Consider the following 22,833-nt stretch of genomic DNA (forward strand, 5'->3'; position numbering starts at 1 on the left):
AGTTTCCCACTACTGCCAGTCCCTTTCTTATAGTATTATGATAATTGTTCAAGGTCCACTTATGAGTGAGAACATATGGTACTCTGTCCTTTGTTTCTATGATAGATTACTGAGTATGATAGACCCTAAATCCATTCAAGTTGCTGCGAAGTTCATATGTTTGTTCTTCTTTATGGCTGCATAATACTCTATTGTGTATATGTACCACATTTTTAAAATCTAGTCCTATTTCTATGGGCAGCATGGTTGGGTCCATGTTTTTGCTATTGTGAATAGTGCTGCAATAAACATGCGTTTGCGGATATCTTTTTTGTAGAATGATTTGAGTTCCTCCGGGCATACTCCCAATTGGGGGATTGCTGGATCATATGAAAGGTCAATTTCTAGTTCTTTTATAAATAGCCACACTGTTTTCCAAAGAGGTTGCGCTAGTTTGCATTCCCACCAGCAGTGTAGAAGCATTCTTTTTCTCTGCATCCTCACCGGCACCTGTTGTTGTTTGTTTTGTTAATAATGGCCATTCTTACTGGGGTTAGGTGGTATCTCAATGTGGTTTTGATTTGCATTTCTCTGATGATGCGTGAAGCTGAGGATTTTTTCTTGTGTCTGTTGGCTGCCCGTATATCTTCTTCTGAGAAGTGTCTATTCATGTCTTTTGCCCACTTTTTAATGGGGCTCTTTGTTTTTTTTCCTTTCAGTGCATTTGAGTTCCTTGTAGATCCTAAATGTTAGGCCTTTGTCAGATATACAGCTGGCAAATATTTTTTCCCATTCTGTGGGCTGTCTCCTCACTCTCTTGATGGTTTCTTTTGCTTTGCAGAAGCTTGGTAGTTTGATGAGGTCCCACTTGTCTATCTTATCTCTTACGGCATGGGCACTTGGGGTTTTGATCAGGTATTGGTTGTCAGTTCCAATTTCCATAAGGGTGTCTCCTGCATTTTCTAAGATTCTTACAGTTTGAGGTTTTACATTTAGGTCTTTGATCCATTTAGAGTTAATTTTTGTGTACGGTGATAGGTAGGGTTCCTGTTTTAATCTTCTGCATGTGATCAGTCAGTTTAACCAGCACCATTTACTGAATAAGTTCTCCTTTCCCCAGTGGTTGTTGTAGGAAGCTTTGTCAAAGATGAGTTGGTGGAGAAATTGAGATTTTGCTTCCAGAATCTCTGTCCTGTTCCATTGGTCCATATGCCTGTTCTTGTACGAATATCATGCAGTTTTGATTATTGTAGCCTTCATTTTTTTTAACCTCAAAATTTCCAAGTGTATTTGACCATGGCGTCTTTTTTACATGGTACATCTATTGGTGTTCTGTGGAGTTCCCTTTGGAAAATGCTGGAAAAGGAAGTTGGACCCCTGGAGGAACTAATGCTCCTACATGGAGTTACCCCTGGTTCCTGCAGCGTGTACATGGGAAACTCAGAGCTCTCAGTTAAAAGAAAGTCATTGACTCGAGTCTCCCCAGACCTCTGTGGCCTGGGCAGGAACTCAGGAGTGGCCTGGGAGACCCCACCACAGTGTGCTCTGCCCTGGACATGGCAGCTGTGGGTCCCAAGGCCACTCTCCCTGCTCTGGAGGCTGTCCATTGGCCTTGGGGTATGGGGCAGGGCATTTCAGTGGGAAGCATGAAGGCAGCATGAGCCTGGGCACCTGCTGGAGCTGCCCCATTCCTTGTCTTTTCAGTCTTCTGCTGAAAGAGTTTGGTCTGGAAAGCCCTATTATCATCCCAGTACCTCAGCTGGATCCTAATGAGAGAGAGAGATGAGGCTGAATAAGCATCTGCCAGGTGCTTCCTCTGTCTGCCCAGGCAGGCAGTTTGAAGAGCAAGGTCAAGAGCTGGCTGGACTTGAATGACCTGCATCCTTGCAGGAAGGATCCAAGAGCTCCTTCGTGCTTGCTGGGATGAGGCAGTGCTCAAGCCTGTTGACTCTGCATTAAGCCAAGTAGAAAGGCAGCTGCAGCCCACTCATCTACCCCGGCCCCACAGAGCCCAGATCACGTGGCTCTGGTATCTGGGACACTTCAATGGGTGTGGTGTTGCGCGTTGCAGGAAAGTGACAATTACTCTCAGATGAGGCAGGCAGGGGACTCACAGCGGGGGGATGTTCAAAGATGTCCCACAGTGTTTCCCATAATAGGGAATGGTCAACAGGAGAGAGGTTGCCTTGGCTACTTTCTACCCTTCTCTGAAGGGTTTTGGCTCAGCAGGTCATCTTTCCCTGGGGGAAGGTTCAGTCCTTTGGGCAGCAGGAAGGGGTGCCCTCGCTCCCGCTTTCCTCAAACTCTGTGGGTGCAGGTGGAACCCTGCATGCTTAGGGCTGGCCCAGGAGACTCATTCCCTTACCCAGCCACTGCTGTGAGCCTGATACAAGGAGCCTTGATGGAAGATCTAGAATGCTTCCCTCTGCTGCCTTGGTCTGTTGACACCGGTGCACATCTGCAGTCACATCTGGGTGGCCTGCAGAGAAACATCACAGCCAGTTGGGCAGCTATAGATCTATTAGGATTGGGACTGAACTGGGATTCTCAGCTATCCATTGTGTTGGAACAGTCTGACCCAGCCTGGAGCCCTGGCCTGATCTGTTTTCTTGTGGACATGTTATACACATAAGTGGGACTACCTATCCCATAGTTCTGGGGCACTGCTCACATGGAACGCAGTGTGGCCATTCTGAGGACACACATACACACTCAAATGCATGCATGCCAGTCTTGCCACTGTGCACACCTTTCTCATCAGACCTCATACTTCTAGTACATCAGTATACAAGTGCATTAAAAAACCAGGCATGCCAGGCGCTGTGGCTCCCACCTGAATCCCAGCACTTTGAGAGGCCAAGGCAAGATCACCTGAGCAACATGGCGAGACCTTGTCTCTACAGTAAATCAGAAAAATTAGCTGGGTGTGGTAGTGCAAGCCTGTAGTCCCAGCTACTTGGAAGGTTGATGTGGAAGAATGGCCTGATCCCAGAAGTCGAGGCTGCTGTGAACCATAATCATCCCACTGCACTCCTGCCTGGGCAACAGAGTGAGACCCTGACTAAAAACAAACAAACATAAAACAGCTACTATCCATCCTAGGAAGCTGAGGGGCTTCTCCCAGGACATTTGAAATGGGGTTCCTTTTACATCTAACCTTTCAGGACCACATTCAACTCTATCAAGTGAGGTGCGCCTGTGCTCGGATGACGCCCAAGTGCAGGCAGGCAGGCAATTTGAAGGCCAAGGCCCAGACTGCTGCTGTTCCCAGCTGCGGCAGATTGCTAGTAGATTTATTACTTAGGGTCATGAATCCATAAATCGCCTTTATCCCCCTGGAAGGATGACTGTGCATGAGCTTGAAAGAGGCCTTTGCTGCAGGCGTCTTTGGCGATCCCTGTCCAAGGCTGTGAGCCATCAGAGAAGGAACTTCCCGCACCTCAGTCCCTGAGAAGTGGCAAGGACTGCAATGGAGAGAAGACTTGAATGCAGATCTATGGTAACCTGAGCCCTGGTAGTGAGCTGACTGAATAGCATCTCACTGCTGTGAGTACACACCTCTGTTCCTTCTGTGTGGGGAGTCACTGGAGGCCGTGGGGGAATTCTGACTTCAGTGATTCCAGAATCTGTATCAGGGGTCACCCAGGGAAACCTACACACTTCTAGATGAGGAAATGGATCCAGAATGTCAAGACACCACCCCAGGATTGAACAGTACATGAGGGACAAAGCCAGGACCCCGTCCTTGGTCTTCCAAGTCTGGCTCATGTCCTGGAGCTCTTCCATACACACCCCTCTCCAAAACAGGGAGAAGCCCAAGATGGTGACTCCAAGTCCCCTTGGCAGTTTTGCTGATCATTTTTTTGTTTTGAAGTGAGAGACTCTGCTTCTATTAAAGTCTTTAGGAAATTACAGTGATGTGAACTTTTTCAGACATATTTGAATTACTCATAGTCTGGAATTCCCAGGCAGGGGGTGAGACCCAGAGAGGCTGCAGAGTACAGAAGTCAGGGGCACGGGATATGGGGTCTGATGGATGAGTTCAGATCTCCACTCTGTTGCTTACTAACCATGTCAGTTAACTTCTCTGAGCCTTGGTTCCTCATCATCTGTTTTGGGTTCCCTGGAATAAAGTTCCAGGGTTGCTAAGGAACTAAATGAAGAATGAGCCAAAGTGCTCTGAGGTCATTCCCCGAGCACCTGCTGGAGCAGAAAGGTCAGGGTCTCACTTATCAAGCTTAGAATGAGCCCACGCAGAGGCCTCCAGCACCGCCCATTCACTGATCAGGAGCTGGGCTGCTCAGGGTTCATATCAATCTCTGTCCCAAATCTGGGGCCAAAGAGCCTACCCTCTCTGAGGCTCTGTTTCTCTCTAGAAAAAATGTGCATAGCCAGGCTTGCTGGCTCAGCCTGTAATCCTGCGCCTTGGGAGGCTGAGGTGAGTGGATAGCCTGAGCCCGCGGGTTCGAGACCCGCCTGGGCAGGCGAGACCTCATCTCTACAATAAATCAAAAAATTAGCAGGGTGTGGTAGTGCGCACCTATAGTTCCAGCTACTTGGAAGGCTGAGGCTGAAGGACCCCGGAGCCCAGCAGGTCGAGGCTGCGGTGGCCGGGAGCGGCCACTGCACTCCAGTCTGGGTGACAGAGTGAGACTCCAACTCCAAAAAAAAAAAAATTTATGTAATGGTAGCTCAGGCCCATTTCTAGGACCTGGATGATCAGTGCTTTGAATGGTGCCTAGTCCACAGGTGATGCTCAGAGGTGATAATTTTATCACGGTCCCTGTTTTTTTCTGCTGGTACCTGTTTCTGGCAAGGCTGAAAGAGCTCATGTGTTTGTAGAACTGTGGGAGAGTTTCCAATAGCTCTGTGTTTGCCAAATATAGTGTGAATTTGTGCTTTTCTTGTTCCATGTGGCCCAGCCTTTGCTCATGCTGTCCCCTTTGCCGGGACATCTCTCACTTCTCCATCCCCGTCTATCCATATCCTCCCAAGTTCCAGCTCACAAGATCCTGATCTCACCCAGCCAGAGACATTCAAGAAAAGTTCAGCGAATACTTATTGAATGCCCTTGCTGTCCGAGTACTGTGCTAGAATTAATCTCTCCATTTTTTTTCACAGCCCATTTTGGTGTTTGGGCACTTCTTTTATCCTGCCCCAGAGTCCAGACAGCAAAGGGCCCTGTAAACTTGCACAGAGTTGCATGACCAGTGTGTGCCCCGGAAGCCTCCCTGTCCTGAACTCTTCTTTCTGGCCACATACCAGGTGGCAGGACCAGCTGTCATTCTCTGAGCCAACTGCAGATGGATCTGAGCATGCTCAGAAGGACCACAGGTTACCAACACCTGGTCGGGGGTTCAAAGACCTTGAGAGGTAGCCCCCAAAGGAAAATAAAGGCTCTTAACTGTTATTGTAAGTATGTCTTCTTCTCCGTGGGCTGCACGGAGATCAAAGCCTGAAGGAAGTAGGTTGCTTTCTGACAAAAACACCATATTTTTAGAAGCACTCGGTGGTTTAGGATGTTTGCCCCAATGCTCCCTTTCAGTGGCAGGGGGTGGAGCTGGAGGTAGAGGCCAAGGGCTGCGACCTTGAGCTGAGCGTTGGTGGGACCAGGTTTCTTGGCCCAGGGCCCAGGGTTGGAGGCTGAGGGTGGAGGCACAGACCATCATCACTTACCTGAAGACCAGAGCACCCAGGCTGCTGTAGCATTTCAGGGTCGGGGGCCGGGTGCCTAGGAGGGCTCTGCTCCATGCCCTTTTTTCAGAGATGGAAAAATTGAGGCACAGAGAAGAGCAGAGGCCTGGCCTGTCTGCACCCTCCACTCCCACTTCCAACATACACACACTCTCCCCATCTGGGGATTCGGGGCTGCACATATGAAACCGTTAAAGAACAATGCATGCATTCTGTAATCAGGGCTAATTGGTGTGGTTCAGAGGAGGAGGAATGCCAGGCGTTTGGGGGCAGGACATCAGCGGGGCTCTGAACCAATTGCCCAGGAATATTCCACAAAGAATCAGAATAGATCCTGGGCTCTGGGAAGAGTAAACTTTGGGTAGGTGAGGACAAGGAGGCAGCATGGACAAAAGCTAGGAGGTGGTACTTAGCTTGGCCTGAACACAAAGACCGGTGGGAGGAGGGGCTGGGGCAGGAGCTTGAGGCATCCATATACTGTTCAGGCCCGAGAATGAGCACATCAGAGCCCACTTCACTAGTTCTCATCGAGCCTTGTCTTCAAGATGACTGGGGAGAGGTGAACTGGCTACTCTCTGCACCCAGAAGAGAGCAGAGAGGCATGCTGGGGGGTTTCCCGGCCCCCTTCACTTCTCCTCGGTACCTCTACCTTATAATCAGGGTGGCCCTGCCTTAGTGTTTATGCCAAAATCCCAAACAGCCAGGCTGGGATGGTGAGCTATAATTTATATCATTTTTCATATGGGTTATAGATTCCAAGGGCTCAGACGCCTTCAAATGGGAACCACATTGGATACAGGGCAAACCAAAAGGACGGGATGTTAGGAAATACGGTCCTGGGAAGCCACCTGCTTCTCATTTGGGATGTGCCTTGGTTTATTGTTTGGTCCCTGTGCCCAGCTGGTTTGTGGAACCGGCAGAGAGCTGTGGAAGATGATCCTGACAGGCATCTACACTGAGGCTGGAACTGGCTGCTTGCAGTGTGCCCCCTTCCAAGGTTCTGTAGAGGTCGTTGGTAGTTGGTGAAAAAAGATGGAGAGATTCACCAGCCATTTGGAGAAAGCCAAATCTGGGCAAAGCCCAGGAGCCCGTGGGAGGCCTGGTGGCCCCGGCTGGTGTAGGGTACCAAGGATTCTGGGCGTCCCAGACTTTGCTTCTTGCAGACTGAGAGTCAGAGTACCAAAGAAGGCAAGGAAACCAGCTGTGATGAAAACGAATGAGCCAAAGCTGCATATGACAGCATGGATGAATCCAGAAAACGTTGAGTGGCACAAAACCTGAAAGGATATGTATGATTGATTCCATTTGAATAAAGTGCAAAACCAGGCAACACTATTCTAGGGTGCTTGGCGAGGCCAGCTTAGGGGGTGGAACGCGTCAAGGTGGAAGTGAGCCCTCTAAATGTTGGAATACAGGTCACCCTTAGTGAGGAGTGAGGGGGAAGGGGTTGGGTGGACACAGGAGCATTTCCAGGAGACCAGCTGTGCTCCATTTCTTCATCCTGAAGGTGGCTACGCAAGTGATCATTCTGTGATAATTTGTGAGGCTGTATTCTTGTGCCTCGTGTTCTCCTGAATGTGTTTGTTTTCATAATAACAGGGGTAAGGAAACACAAGCAGAGAGGCACTGGATGACTGAGCGTGTCGCCTCTCCAGTTTGCCTCTTTCCTCCATCTCATTTTTGCCGTTGGTGCCCACGAGTGTTCTCCCCACGCTTCCTCCATGCCAACCCCTTCCCAGTCGTCTCGCCCAGTCTGGCTCAGGCGTAGGCCTGCCTTGGGGCTGATGTAGTCACACGATAGGAGGGCTTCCTGACCCCCAGAGAGCCTAGGAGCTCAGGGGGCTTTAGGGGTTCCCCTTCTCACCTAGCCTACCCTGTGCCCAGCCCAATGCTGGGACCCGTAGTGGGTTTCCTAGGGGCCCTGGGGCCAGGTTCCCCTGCTCAGAGATTTCCTGCATTTTCCCTCATCAAGTTAGGCACTGCCGGAGCTGCGTGGTCTTCCTCTAATGAGCTTCTGCAGGAGCTGTCATTGCCCATAGGCTGAGTGAATGGATCGAGGACCTCCGCGCATGGCCCCGGCAGCCTCTAGTGGCGAACAGGCCTGCCTTGGCGATGTCAGCTCTGAGGGCCTACGCTGTGAATGAAATGCACATTATAACATTGATGTGTTTTGAAAAAAAAAGAAAAAGCTCAAAGTTCTGTTTGCTCTTTTTATTTTCTTCAAGGAGAACTATTGATACATGAAGGTGAGTATCGCCTTTCAATGGGTGCAAGGAATCCTCCTGTTGATGCTGAAGAAACCATATGAGAAAGTGAACAATGCGGGGCAGGGGTTCCTCAGTGGAGGGGATTGGGCTGCGCTGGCATTCTCTGCACTCCTTATTTTTCTGGGGCAAATGAGTCTCCCCAGGCACCCAAGGCCTCCTGGCTCTTCCTCAGACCTTTCAGGTGAGAAACTTTCCATTGTTGCCTTATCTCATGGCAATCCGCCTCGCTTTGCAACAACCGCAGGTGCATGCAGATCTGAGGCCCTGATCTGTTCCACTCTCTTGATGCCAAGCAGAGGAGGGGACGCGAACCCCGGCATGAAACGGCGCCCACAACCACAAGACCCGGTGTGCGCCCTCTGAAACCGTAGGTAAAGACAATTACCGGCAATTTCCACAGCAGGGTTTGTTTTCTGTTCAAAGGACATGGAGGCATTCTCAGCAGCAGGTCCCCAAAGTAGTATTCCCACCACACGCCGCCCCCATGAGAGTGCGATAAAAGCTGTGGTTGCTTTGTCCCGGCTCTTCCTTTTAACAGTTAAACCTCCAAGTTTGATGTTGAAACTGCTTTTTTCTTAAAGTGTGCTTTGATGGCTCAGATAACGCTCTGTGATAAGGAGCCTGCCTTCAAAACCACTCACTGTACCTTGGGCTCATATTAGGATGCGCGTCACAAGGGAAAATCGGGCACCCAAATTTATGAGAAGTGGGATAGGAATGTGCTGTGTCTGTGAAATTCTCCTCTTTGCTGTCTGTACTGGAGGTTGTGCCAAGAAAGAGAGGAAGAGAGGGAGAGAGGGAGGAGGCGGGGTGGGGGGAAACGACAGCCAGACCAAAAGAAAGAGCGAGAGATAGAGAAGAAGAAAGCAAGAGAGAAGAAGAGAAAGGCCCACACACACAGAGATAAAGAGAGAGAGAGAGAAGGAAAAAGTTAGCCGGGCATGGTAGCGCACACCTGTAGTTCCAGCTACTTGGAAGGCTGAGGCAGAAGCATCGCCAGAGCCCAGCAGGTCTGGGGTGGTTGTGAGCGTGCCACTGCACTCCAGCCTGGGTGACAGAGTGAGACTCTGACTCAAAAAAAAAGAAAGAAAAAGAAAAGAATCTGCATGGGCTACAAAAAGACTCCGTGAGGCAGCCTTTTTGTGGCCCAGACTCTGCTGGAGCTTAGGAAGGTCCGAGCACTCTTGGGGAGGTCACCTGGGTTCTGGGTTCATCCACTGCTGCAGCTCCTGTGGTTGAGTTTAAGTTTTACCCTCCACTCATCAACATTTGCAATCTACCAAGGGCTGCCTACAGGGAGTCGTTACATCACCACAGGAGTAGATCCTGTGTCTCTTTGTGTAAGACATGCTTGTTTTTCTTTCTAAAGTACTTTCATGTCTATTATCTCATCTCCCATCCTGTGGAGAGGGTTGACATTGATTGGTATGGTGCACAAACCCCATTAGGTGTCCTATGCCCATTTGGCAGATAAGGTAAGAAAAATGGTTTGAGCAAGAATTGTCGGAAGAACCCTGAGGCTAAAGGAGGGCCGCTGAGGGAGGTCCCACAATTGTGTCTGCAGAGAGCAGGTGCTGTCAAAGATCTCCAAGCTTTAGACTGAAACTAGTGGTTTTCCAGGTCTTTTTTGTTTTGAGTTGGAGTCCTTCTGTCACCCAGGCTGGAGTGCAGTAACACGCTCATGGCCACAGCAGCCTCGATCTGCTGGGCTCAGGCGATCCTTCCACCTCAGCCTTCCAAGCAGCTGGAACTACAAGGCACAAACCACTACTCCTGGCTAATTTTTGTGATTTATTGTAGAGATGAGGTCTCACCAAATTGCCCAGGTTGGTCTCGAACCCCTGAACTCAAGCAATCACTTGCCTCTACCTCTCTAAGTGCTGGGATTACAAGCATGAGCCACTGTGCCCGGCTGCCAGGTCTCTTAAGAGAGATCACCTTGGCTCTTGATTTTTTTTTTTTGTTTTTTTTTTGAGTTGGAGTCTCACTCGGTCGCCCAGACTGGAGTGCAGCGGCCGCTCCCGGCCACCGCAGCCTCGACCTGCTGGGCTCCGGCGATCCTTCCGCCTCAGCCTTCCGAGTAGTTGGAACTACAGGTGCGCGCTACCATGCCCAGCTAATTTTTTGATTTATTGTAGAGATGAGGTCTCACCAAGTTGCCCAGGAGGGTCTTGAACCCGTGGGCTCAGGCAATCCACTCACCTCAGCCTCCCAAAGCACAGGATTACAGGCTGAGCCACCGAGTCCGGCTGGCTCTTGATTTTATTTTTAGCTTTGGCTTGTGCCTGGGGACCCGAAAGATCCCAGGCCTGTGAGGTAGAGCAGTGAGGGCTGGCTTAGATGAGATAGACTGAGGCTTACTATCTGTGTGACACCAGGTGTGTTACTTCCAGTTCTCTGGGCCTCAGTTTTTCTTTTTGTTTTGTTTTTTTTTTTAATCTAGAAAAGGCAGCGGTCACAGCAAAAGCTCTTTAGGGTCCCTGCCAGGCATGACAGTTAGTGATTTTGTGATTCTCTGAATTGCCCTGGATTTGCATAGGCATAGGTTTCAAAGCACTTTTGCATACTTTTTAGCAGCGCATTTGATCTCCACCACAGCTCTGTGAGGTGGACAGGTAGGCAGGCCTGCCATGTTTTCACATTCCCATTTGAGAGGTAGAGAAGCTGAGGCACAGAGATTGAGTGGCTAGCCATAGGAACCACGACTGGCTGGGATCCGAGCAGACATATGGGGACCTTTGGACCACTGTCTTGTGGGCAACCCCCTCGGCAGAGATCCCCACTGTGCCACCCCCAGAGGGCTAAGCATTGTCATGGCCATGACACCTGCTGAGACCAAAGTTCAGGCCAGTTTCAGGGTCTGGCTTGCAGTGTCTGGCCCTCTGGGCCTCCTTACCACGGGTAGCTCCAGTTGCAGGGCCCTGGGCCAACTCAGAGCATGTGGCAGTATTCAGGAGCCGCCCCGGGAGGTTGCACAACAGCCTTCCAGAGGCAGAGGCCCAGAATCACTGCTCCAGCAGCCTCTTCCCACCTCAGTGGCTTCCCTCTGCATCTACACTCCCTGCCTGGCATCACACAGATTTCCTTTCCTGGGACCTCCTCATTCTTTCTCTTTGTCAATTCAGTTCCTAGCTATCCTAAAAGTTCAAAGAGCTGGAGTTTGAGCCAAGCACTCTGCATACAGTTTCTTCCTTTTTTTTTGAGTTTGGATCTTACTCTGTCACCCAAGCTGGAGCACACTGACATGATAATAGCTCGCTACAGCCTTGAACTCCTGGGCTCAAGCCATCTTCCTCTTGGGTAGCTGGCACTACAGGCACGTGCCACCGCACCCAACCATTTAAAAATTTTTTTGTAGAGTTGGGGGTCTCATTGTGTTGCTTAGGCTGGTCTCAAACTCCTGGCCTTAAGTGATCCTTCCACATCAGCCTCCCAAAATGCTGGGATTATTGTTATGAGTCACTGCACCTGGCCCAACCACCATGCCTGACCCATTTTCTTCCTTTAAGAATTTTTTTAAAATTCTTTTTTTGTAGAAGCAGAGTCTTACTATGTTGACCATGCTGGCCTCAAATGATCTTCCTACCTTGGCCTCCCAAGATGCTGGGATTACAGGTATGAGCTACCTCACCCAGCAATTTTCTTATTTCATTCTCTTTCTCAGCTGTAAAGTGGGAATAGAAATACCCCTCTATAGCACAATTTTCTCGATTTTACAGATGAGGAAACTGAGGCTCAGAGGATAAGCCCCCATGCCTGAGTTCACATAGCTGGTAAGGGTTGGAGTCAGGAGTCAACTCAAGATCTATGCATCATACCACACTGACTTCTTCATCCTGGCATAAAGCACTTGAGGATTCTTAAGACATGCGGCTACTTCCCCCTCCCCTGAGCTCTCCCAGCCTCTGCTGAGTGTGTGTTCTGTGGGTCTCTCTTCTTTCCTTCTCTGGGCTCTGGGGCAGGCTCCAGACCGCATCCTGTCCAGTTCTGTCTGCTCCACACCCCAGCCTGGCACATAGTTCTTGGTAAGCCCTTGCTAGTCAAAGGCTCAGAGTGAAGATAACTGCTATGCAGTGGAGTACCAAAGGCCAACTGAGGCCTAGGAGCCTGGAGGCTAGACATTCCAGGACTCTCTGACCTAGCACTTAGGGAACAGAAGGGCAGTTTCCCCACTGAGCATGAACTAGGTCCTGACTCTTCTAACCATGCAGAATAATGTGACATTTAAAAGCACAGGCTCAGCTGGGCTCGGTGGGTTGCCTGAGCCTGCGGGTGCAAGACCAGCCTGGGCAACTTGGCGAGACCTCGTCTTTACAAGAAAATAAAAAAAATAGCCGGGCGTGGTAGCATGCATTTGTAGTTTCAGCTACTTGGAAGGCTGGGGCAGAAGGATTGCTGGAACTCAGAAGGTTGACGCTGGAGTGGCCATGAGTATGTATGCCACTGCACTCCAGCCTGGGCGAAGGAATGAGACTCCGACTCAAAAAAATAAAAAAAAATAAAAGCACAGGCTCAGGGTTGGACACTCTGTCCCCCATCACTATATGACCCAAGGCAAGTAGACTTATGTATTTCATGAATCTAAGCCTCATTGTAAGATACAACATATTTTATGTCCCACCAAGAAAGGAAAAGCATTCCTTGCCAGCACAGCTATAATGAGCCATAGTTGTAAGATGCATCTCAGTTGCAGAGATGTTAAGATTTGTACAGCCGGGTTTGGTGGCTCAGCCTGTAATCCTGCGCTTTGGGAGGCTGAGGTGAGTGGATTGCCTGAGCACGTGGGTTTGAGACCTGCCCGGCTAACTTGGGGAGACCTCATCTCTATAATAAATCAAAAACTAGCTGGGCATGGTAGTGCATGCCTGTAGTTCCAGCTACTTGGAAGGCTGAGGTGGAAGCATCGCTGGAACCCAGCAGGTCGAGGCTGCGGTGGCCAGGAGAGTGCCACTGCACTCCAGTCTGGGCGACAGAGTGAGATTCCAACTCAAAAAGAAGAAAAAAAAAAAAAAGATTTGCACAGATATTTCACTAAAAGAAAATATACAAATGGTTGATAAGCACATGAAAAGTTGCTCAGTATCATTAGTCACCAGGGAAATGCAAATTAAAACCACAATGAGATACCACTACCGTATCTATTAGAATGTAAATGGCTAAGTGCGCATGCGTGCATGCACACACATTCACACGACTGACCATACCAGGTGTTGGTAAGGATGCAAAGCAATTGTATGATGGGAACATAAAACCACTTTGGATAACAGTTTGGCAGCTTCTCAAAAAGTTAAGTGTGTAGTTATTACAAGATCCAGACATTCTACTCCTAGATATTTACCCAACAGAAATGAAAACATGTCCACACAAAGACTTGTGCACAAATATTTATAGCAAGTCTATTGATAATAGCCCCAAACTGAAAACAACTCAAATGTCTACCAATAAGTAAATGGATAAACACATTGTGGTATATTCATGCAATGGAGCAGGACTGAGCAATAAAAAGGAGTTAACTATTGATATGTGTAACACATATCTACTGTGGATAGATCTCACAATAATTATGTTGAGTGAAAAAAATCCAGACAGCTTGATGTGGTGCCTCACGCCTGTAATCCCAGCACTTTGAGAGGCCAAGTTGGAAGAATCACTTGAGGCTAGGAGTGTGAGACCAGAATGAACAACGTAATGAGACCCCCATCTGTATTTAGAAAAAAAAAGCCAGAAAAAAGAGAATACATATTGTATAATTTGATTTATATTAAAGTATATGTGAGTCGGGCTCGGTGGCTCAGGCTGTAATCCCGTGCTTTGGGAGGCCGAGGTGAGTAGATTGCCTGAGCCCGTGGGTTTGAGACCCACCTGGGCAACTTGGCGAGACCTCATCTCTACAATAAATAAATAAATAAATAAATAAATAAATTAGCCAGGCACGGTAGCGCAAGCCTATAGTTCCAGCTACTTGGAAGTCTGAGGCGGAAGGATCACCAGAGCCCAGCCGGTGGAGGCTGCGGTGGCCAGGAGTGTGCCACTGCGCTCCAGTCTGGGCAACGGAGTGAGACTCCAACTCAAAAAAAAAAAATAATGTATATGTAGGTTGGATGCAGTAGCTCATGCCTATAATCCCAGCACTTTGAGAGCCAGAGGCAAGAGGATTACCTGAACCCAGGGGTCCAAGACAAGCCTGGAAAATTTGACGAGACCTCATCTCTACAATAAATTTTTAAAAAATTAGCTGGGCATGGTGGCATGCACCTGTAGTTCTAGCTACTTGGAAGGCAGAGGTAGAAGGATGGTCTGAGTCCAGTAGGTCAAGGATGTGGTAGCTATGAGTGTGCCACTGCGCTCAAGCCTGGGTGACAGAGTGAAACTCTGACTAAAAAAAAAGGTGTATGTAAAGGTATCTATGTTCCCTGAGGACTGGGGTGGAGGGAAGGAGAAATGGATTACATAGAAGCATGAGAAAACTTTGGAGGATGATGGAAATATTTGTTATATTGCTTGTAGTAACAGTCACATGGGTGTAAACATATTAAAATGTATCAATTGCAACATTAAATATGTACAGTTTAGGGCAAGTATGGTGGCTCACATCTGTAATCCCAGCTCTTTGGGAGGCTGAGGCGGGAGGATCATTTGAGGCCAGGAGTTTGAGACCAGTCTAAAAACAAAGTGAGATGCTGTCTCTACAAAAAAGTTTTTAAAAAATTAGCTAGGTGTGGTGGTGTGCTCTTATAGCCTCAGCTACTTGGAAGGCTGGGGTGGGAGGACTGCTTAAGCCCATGAGTTTAAGGCTGCAGTAAACTATGACTGCACTGCTGCACTTTAGCCTAGGTGAGAGAAGGAGATCCTGTCTCAAGAAAAAAAGGACAACTGGGCTCAGTGGCTCAGCCTGTAATCCCGTGCCTTTGGGAGGCTGAGGTGAGTGGATTGCCTGAGCCCACGGGTTCGCGACCCGCCTGGGCAACTCGGCGAGACCTCATCTCTACAATAAATCAAAAATTTAGCCAGGCAAGGTAGCATGCGCCTGTAGTTCCAGCTACTTGGAAGGCTGAGGCGGAAGGATCGCCGGAGCCCAGCAGGTCGAGGCTGCGGTGGCCGGGAGCGGCCACTGCACTCCAGTCTGGGTGACAGAGTGAGACTCCAACTCAAAAAAATAAATACATAAAAGAAAAAAAAAAAAAGAAAAAAGGACAACTTACTAGACTTCAATTTTACCTCAATAAAGTTGAAAAATATGAACAAATGTATGTTTTAGAATAGAAACATTTCCTTGTCTGTGACCCAGGAATATTATTGAGAGCTAAATGAGACAAGGCGTCAGCCTCGTCTGGTGCGTGGTGAGAGCACAATAAATGTCAGCCCATGTGGTCGGTGCCCTCTCACGTAACTCATCCTTTACCTCTGTAGAGGGTTAACGGTTTTTGTTCCATTGCAAGACCCATTACAGATGGGGTCTGGGGGAGGTCAAAGGCCCCAGGTCCCATGGGGAGCTGATGCAGTGCAGGCCAGCACTTCTGGTCCCGAGTAGTCCTGGGCCCATGGGGTCTCGTGTTGGCCCGACCCCAGAATGGGCAAAAGGGGACAATCCCAGTCTCCAGGGTCTAGTAATGGCCTGTCTTGTGGGAGCGAAGGCCACCGGGGACCGCAACTTGATAAATCCTCTGCGTCTGATGTTGAGTTCTTATCGAGGGCGACTGACCACGGTAAACAGCGAGGAAGAGGCCGATGCTCATCGGCTTTGGTGTCACCCACCCTGTAGCCTGCCCCCTGGATGCAGTGTTCTTCTACACAGCCTTCGCTGGCCAGGCCCCAGGTCCCCTGCAAGCAAATGATTCAAAGCCACTCTTCACAGCAACTGTGAGAAGCCCCCACCGCAGGCCGCCTTCTGGGCAGGCCAAGATTCAACATTACTCACAGCTTCCAGTACCTGCATAAGTTCAAACAGGAAGCCTGGTTTTTCCTTTCATGTCAACAACAGCCCGTATTCTCTCTTTCTGTTCTAGGTTCCCTGGTGGAGTGGCTTTCTTGGGGTGAAAGTCGGGGGTTTCAGTGGCCCTTGGGGCCCCACCAGCAGATGCCTTGGCCAAAACCAACTCACCTAGCAAGGCCTGGGGGCTTTAAGCCACCAGGCCTTGAGAATGATCTAGCTCTTCTACGACCTTGCAAACAAGGGAAGAAACCGGCCAGGTACATAGTAGGCCTTCAATATATGTTTGTTCAACTGATCTAGATTGAAATATGACATGTACTCAAACAACGGCAGCTGCTCCTGGGTTCCTGGCTCAGCAAGCATCACCTCCACCTGTTCCCTTGGGCCAGACACCCTGGAGGCACCTTCCTGGCTTTTCTTTTCCTTAATCCTCCACCCCAAGTGGAGGCTAAGTCAGTCCATCTGTCCTTCTTTCTCTAAGTTTCCCAAATCCAGCCCCTCCTCCCCTGGCTCTCTGTGATGGTCCTAGTCCAGACCCCTGGCGCCCCTTAGGCAGTGCTATCACTCTCTTCTCACCGTCTCTCCCAGCCTCAGTCCATCCACAGACCACAAGGCGGCCACAGCATCTTTCCCAGATACTTGAGAGACCACACCACAAACAGGACTTCTCTGCTTACTATCCTTGCACAGATCCCATGGTAAATCCAAGGGCCCTACTATGACCTGCCAGCCCCCAGGTGGCTTTCCATCTCTCAGAACTCATTCCTGTTCCCCAGTGTGCTCTCTATGCTTTGTGCTGTGCTCTGAATAAGCCTCTGTCCTCAGTCCCCTTCTGCCCCCAGACCTCACCAACTCTCACCCTCCAGCTGAATCCCTCCCCTCCCTGACCATAGCTAGAGTCCATCTCTCTCCTCTGTGCATGTGCAGGTCACCTATGGGCATCTCCTTGGAGGGCAGGGGTCCGATCTGGCTCTGTGTCTGCAGGCCAGCCCAGTCCTGCCCTGCTCAGTCAAGGAGGGCACAGCATACAGCAGGTGCATGGCACCTTGTGCTGGATGCAAAGCTATGTTGTGCCTTTCATAACCTTAGGGCATCCATCTGGACTCGAGCAGCTGGCAGGGAACAAGCTCTCCCCTTTCTCCTGCCCACGGGCTGCCTTATGCAGCTTGCTTGCGTAAGGAACAAGTCGTGTGGCGATGGTAACTAGCTGGCAGGGCCAGAGGGGAAGGGTCTTTTTCCAGAATAATTTCTCTGAATATTAAGCACCTTTTATGTCCTTCTCTGGCTTTAGCTGGAGATCTGACCTGTGGTCAAGGTTGGAACACTCAGACAACCATTCCATTTTTACTGAGCTTTGAAGAAAGTATTCCTGGATTCCTACAAGAATGGGTCCCCCTGGGCTGAGTGTTAGGTGAGTAAAAAGGAGGTCTAGCTTTTCTCTGTGCCTCAGTTTTCACATCTGTATAATAGGGAGTAACTGCCTCATAGAGTTATTATGATGATTAAATGAGTGAATGTACATTATGCTCTGAAACAGAAAGGGACACATGCCTGTTAGTTTCATTGATGATGGTCCCAACATGGTGAGAAGTGTATAAGTCACAGTCTAGGGAGATCAGGCCCATGTACATGCGACCAAGCCATAGATCCCTCTCTCATGAGGAGTAGACTCCGTGAGCATAGAGGCTGCATCTGGCACAGGGTAGCTGCTCAGTAAGAGTTTGTTGAGTCGATTTAGAGTTTCTAATTTTTCAGATCAGGCTGAGCTGAAGTTGTTTTTTTTTTTTCTATGTCAAGGAAGAAAGACTTTGCTAGACAACTGGGAGAGTAAAGAAGTTTAAGGATGAATGTTTAATCTCTCTCTCTCTTTTTTTGGAATTGGAGTCTCACTCTGTTGCCCAGGCCAGAGTGCAGTGCCATGCTCACAGCCACCACAGCCTCGACCTGCTGGGCTCAAGCTATCCTTCCACCTCAGCCTTACAAGTAGCTGGAACCACAGGCATGTGCCACCATGCCCGGCTGACTTTTTGATTTATTATAGAGACGAGGTCTTGCCATGTTGCTCAGGTTGGTCTCGAACCCCTGAGCTCAGGTAATCCTCTTGCCTCCACCTCCCAAAGTGCTGAGATTACAGGTGTGAGCCACTGTACCTGGCTGTTTAATCTCTTCAAAGAAGAAATACTTTAAGTGCCTATTGACAAGGGTAACATTAATTAGTAATAATTATTATCTGGTCATTAAATCAGACCTGCCCCCAGACCTCCGATAGATACCCACAGAGGCCTAAACGGGGCTAAGTAAGAGCAGGTGAATTACATTTACTTTAAACAACATGACCGACTCCCAGAGAGAAGGCATGTCTCTCCTGCCTCTTCAGCCTCCTGCTATTTAGGTCCTGGAGGCTTTGGATGTGATCTGATCCAGCCTCTTGCCTTACAGCCAGATACATATGGTCATTGTGGAAGGAAAGCCACGTCTTGAGCCCTTTGAGAGCTCCCTGCCTGGGCATATAGTACCTCATCCCTGCCAAGGATGGGCCTGCCTGGGCTTATAGTACCTCATACACACCACATGTCTTCCTTGGATCTGGAGCCACAAGTACCAGGCTGTGCCAGGTGCTGGGAAGAGATCAGTGAGCCAAGTCAGTTCAGCTTTGTCAGCATAGGACTCAGGGTCCAGGAGAGAAGATGGAGGGACAGTTATTGCACAAACTTTAGACGCACATAGGCATATCATAGTAACATGTGCAACAACGGAGACGTCTGCGATAACAGTGAGGGCTGACCTTGCAGGAAATTACCTGGTCTGGGGACTCAGGAAGGCATCTCCAAGAAGTGGGGGCTTAGTAGAGATCTGAAGGGTGCAGAGGAGTTATGTAGGTGAGATGGGACTGGGAGAAAGGCATGCACGCTAACTAGTGTATGAATAGTGTGTGAGTAGTATTGTGAATAGAATTGTGAATAGTAGTGTGAATTGTGTGTAATAATGTGAAGAGTGGTGTAATGTAGAAGGCTAAGCTGAGAGGATCTCCCGAGCCCAGGAATTTTAGGTTACAGTGAGCTATGATTGCACCACTGCACTCCAGCCTGGGTGACAAATCGAGACCCTACTTCATTAAAAAAAAAATCTAATTTTAAAAGGAGCAAGTGTGTTGTTATGGGAGAATAACTTGAAAAGTATAGTGAGTAGTGTGAGAACAGTAATGCAAATAGTGTGTGAATGTGGTATGAATAGTAGTGTGAATAGCACTGTGAATGTGAACAGTAGCATGGATTGTGTGGAAATAGTGTGAATAGTGTGTGAATAGTAGTGTGGGTAGTGTGAGAATGGTGTGTGAGTGGTAGTGTGGCTAGCGTGTGAAAAAAAGACTCTGAGGCCTGTTGAAAGAACAGACAGGCAGAGGAGCTGCACCATACAGCAAGGTTATGGATGAACTGAAGAGGAGGGTTAGAACCTGGATTCGGAGTGTGGGGCAGTCGTCACCACGACACCATGACTATGCCATGTCTAGGTTTTCATGGGAAACAAGTCTTTGATGGTGGGTGTCTATGCAAGGACTATCAATACCAAATCTCCCTCCTTTGCTTGGAGCAATTCATCCCCTATGGGGCAGGGTCATCAGTTCATCATCCTCTATGGGGCAGGGCAGGGTAAGCATTGGTCTTTATGTTTCATTTTGAAACTAAAGTGCTTTGGAGTAAGAGAAGCCAACGGTCCTTCCACTGTTGAGTGACTGGCTGGGGTGAGGTGGAGTGAGCCAGGAGGAGCAGAAGCCAGGGAAAGACGAGGCTGCTGCAGACTTCTCATAGGCTAGACTGACCTGGCCTGACTGGCAGTCTCTCTGGCTACTACCTGGCAAACCAGCACCCAACCCTCTGCCCTCGACTTGCACTAGGAGCCCTCCTTCCCTTCTGTCAGAATGATTTGGTGTTTGTGAGCCAGGGTCAGAACCCTGGTGCCTGACTCCCACCCAGGCTCTGTGTCTGACATCAGGTTATTCTCCCATGACAACACGCTTGCTCCTTTTTTTTTTTGAGTTGAAGTCTCACTCTGTCGCCCAGACTGGAGGGCAGTGGCCGCTCCCGGCCACTGCAGCCTCGACCTGCTAGGCTCTGGCGATCCTTCCGGCTCAGCCTTCCAAGTAGCTGGAACTACAGGCGCGCACTACCACACCCGGCTAATTTTTGATTTATTGTAGAGATGAGGTCTTGCCAAGTTGCCCAGGCGGGTCTCGAACCTGTGGGCTCAGGCGCTTGCTTGTTTTAAAATTAGATTTTTTTTTTAATGAAGCAGGGTCTCGATTTGTCACCCAGGCTGGAGTGCAGTGGTGCAATCATAGCTCACTGTAGCCTAAAATTCCTAGACTCAGGAGATCCTCTCAGCTTAGCCTTCCATGTAGTTAGTACTACAGTCATGTGTCACCACACCTGGCATATTAATATTACATATTATTCAGCAACTTCCGTTTTCACCTAATGATACACTTTCAAGATCTTTGCACATCAATGTATGTAAACCTACTTCCTTCTTTTAAATGACTGCATAGTATTCCCAAGGGTATATTTCCATAGGTTATTTATTCATTCTCTCTCTGATGAATGTTTACATTATTTCCAGAATGTCACCCTCACAAGCAACACTGAAGCAAACAATCTTGTATGTGACTCAGCCTAGCTGAACTTAAGGATGGCTATTTTGTTTGGTGATGAAATCTTCATCAGAGGATGTATTCAAGTAAAATGTGAACTAATATGTCTCCCTCACCCCACAGCAGTGATGTTTACACTTTGCTGTGTATGAGAACTACCTGAGTGCTTTTTTTTTTTAGTTGAGTGTTACTTTGTCACCCAAACTGGAGTGCAGTGGCACACTCACGATCACCCCAGCATCGACCCGCTGGGTTCTGGCCATCCTTCCGCCTCGGCCTTCCAAGTAGCTGGAGCTACAGGCGTGTGTTACCATGCCCGTCTAATTTTTTTGATTTATTGTAGAGATGAGGTCTTGTCAAGTTGCCCGGGCTGGTCTCGAACCCGCAGGCGCAAGTAACCCACTTGCCTTGGCCTCCCAAAGTGCTGGGACTACAGGCTGAGCCACTGAGCCTGGCCCTGAGTGCTTTTTAAGTTACACATTGGTGGACCAGACTCCTGGAATTTCTGATTTAGGAGTCTGGGGTGGGGCCTGAGAATTTGCATTTCTAGCAAGGTCCTAGGTGATGCTGCCAGTTCAGGGACCTAACTTTGGGAATCACCACCTCAGGGTGTTGGCTGCTTACCCTGGCAGACGATGTTCAGGGAGAATTTATCCTGGGACCCTCAGAGGTGGGTGCTCTAATGGGCACCCCTCTGGGAGGCAGGGGCCTTCAGGGCACCAGTCATGTATTCAGAGGTCTGGTTAGCAAGGCTGTTGGGTCAGATGCTCCACTGGGCCTGAAAGCCTAGGACTGCTTGTGTAGGACCAGCCTTTTCTGGGTGTCCAAATGCCCACCCCTGTGCAGCGCCTCACCCCGTTCTTCCCTGTGGAGCCTAATGAAGGGCTCTGAGACTGGCAGTGAGCTGTTTACACAGCATGATTGGGAAGTGCCCTGGGGTTTTCATAACAGAAATAACAGGAGACCACATCCCCAGAGAGGGTCTTCTAAAGGTCTTGAGGTTTCAAGCCCGAGGCTCTCTTTGTTCCCAGCTGGACTGCAGGAGGTCACATTGGGATTGGGGAGACCATCACTGGGGTGGAGGTGGGGGGGATCCTGGATCTTGGACCCTTGGAACTATAAGCCATGCAGAAAGACTTACTACCCTCCTGGACTTTCTTGATGGCTTTGAGAGGGACACTTCTGCACCTGAGGATGGTCCAGTTGCAGGCTGAGGTTTAGACCCAATCAACATTTGGCCAGTGCCCCTCCGAGCAGAACTGTGTCACCCTACAGCTCACCAGGTTCCTTACCTTTTGACCCCAGTGTGCTATCCATGAACATCAGCAACCTTGATTATCAGAAAGAGGCTTCTTGTGGACTGCTGGCTCCTTTGTTGTGGAGATCAGAAGGTAGGTGAGAAAGGAGGCTCTGTTACCTACCACAAAGTACCCCAAATCTGGTGGGAGTTTGTTGGACCTTTTGAAAGCACTCCAGCCTCCCCTTTGGTGGGAGCAGAGTTGGATCCAGTTCTAATGCTGGGCTGCTTGGAGTAGATGATGGGTCTGTGCCCCTTGCCCTCCCATTGGGTAAAGTAGAAAGTCTTGTCTGTTTTGACTGATGTATTCATAGTTGTATTCCCAACACCTAACACATCATAGGCACCTAAGAGACCCTGGTGAATAAATGACAAAACGAAGATCTTAGAAGGATCTTCCCCCTGGAAGTGGGGGCTAGACCCTGGGGCTGGCTGTTCGTCTACTTGAGGGCCCTTTGCCCTGCTGAAGCTGTGGGGCTTCCACGACCAGGAACGACCTCTGCACAGCCTCGGATGCCAAAAAGACCTCGGGGAAAACTCCAAGCGCCCAAACAGGACTTTCCCTGGGACAGACCCAACCTCGGAGGGGAGTATGGGGGTACGGCTGGCTTCCCCTGCCTAAGGAAGAGGGAGTCCACTTCAGGGCTCTGTGGGCATTATGTGAGTCTTGGGGACCTACCCACAGGGGCTAAAGACAAGCCCTTGCTGCCCTGTCCAAGATTACATCAGCCCACCCCTCAACCCACTGCCACCCTCCAATTCTGCAGTAATACTGGAACTGGGGTTGGGGGATGGGAGATCATTTTAATTTTTTCAGACTCAAAACTTAACTTCTCATTTCTTTCAAGACACTCAGCCCTAGCCCCAGAAACGAAAGCCAAGACTAGGGGAATTCTGCACCGTGGAAAAGCTCAAGGTGTTACTTTTGGCATGGCTCAGCCTGTAATCCCGCGCCTTTGGGAGGCTGAGGTGAGTGGATTGCCTGAGCCCGCGGGTTTGAGACCCGCCTGGGTAA

Source organism: Carlito syrichta, unplaced genomic scaffold (genome assembly GCF_000164805.1).
Source record: "Carlito syrichta isolate Samal-C Ts95f unplaced genomic scaffold, Tarsius_syrichta-2.0.1 Scaffold308816, whole genome shotgun sequence".
Lineage (NCBI taxonomy): Eukaryota > Metazoa > Chordata > Mammalia > Primates > Tarsiidae > Carlito > Carlito syrichta.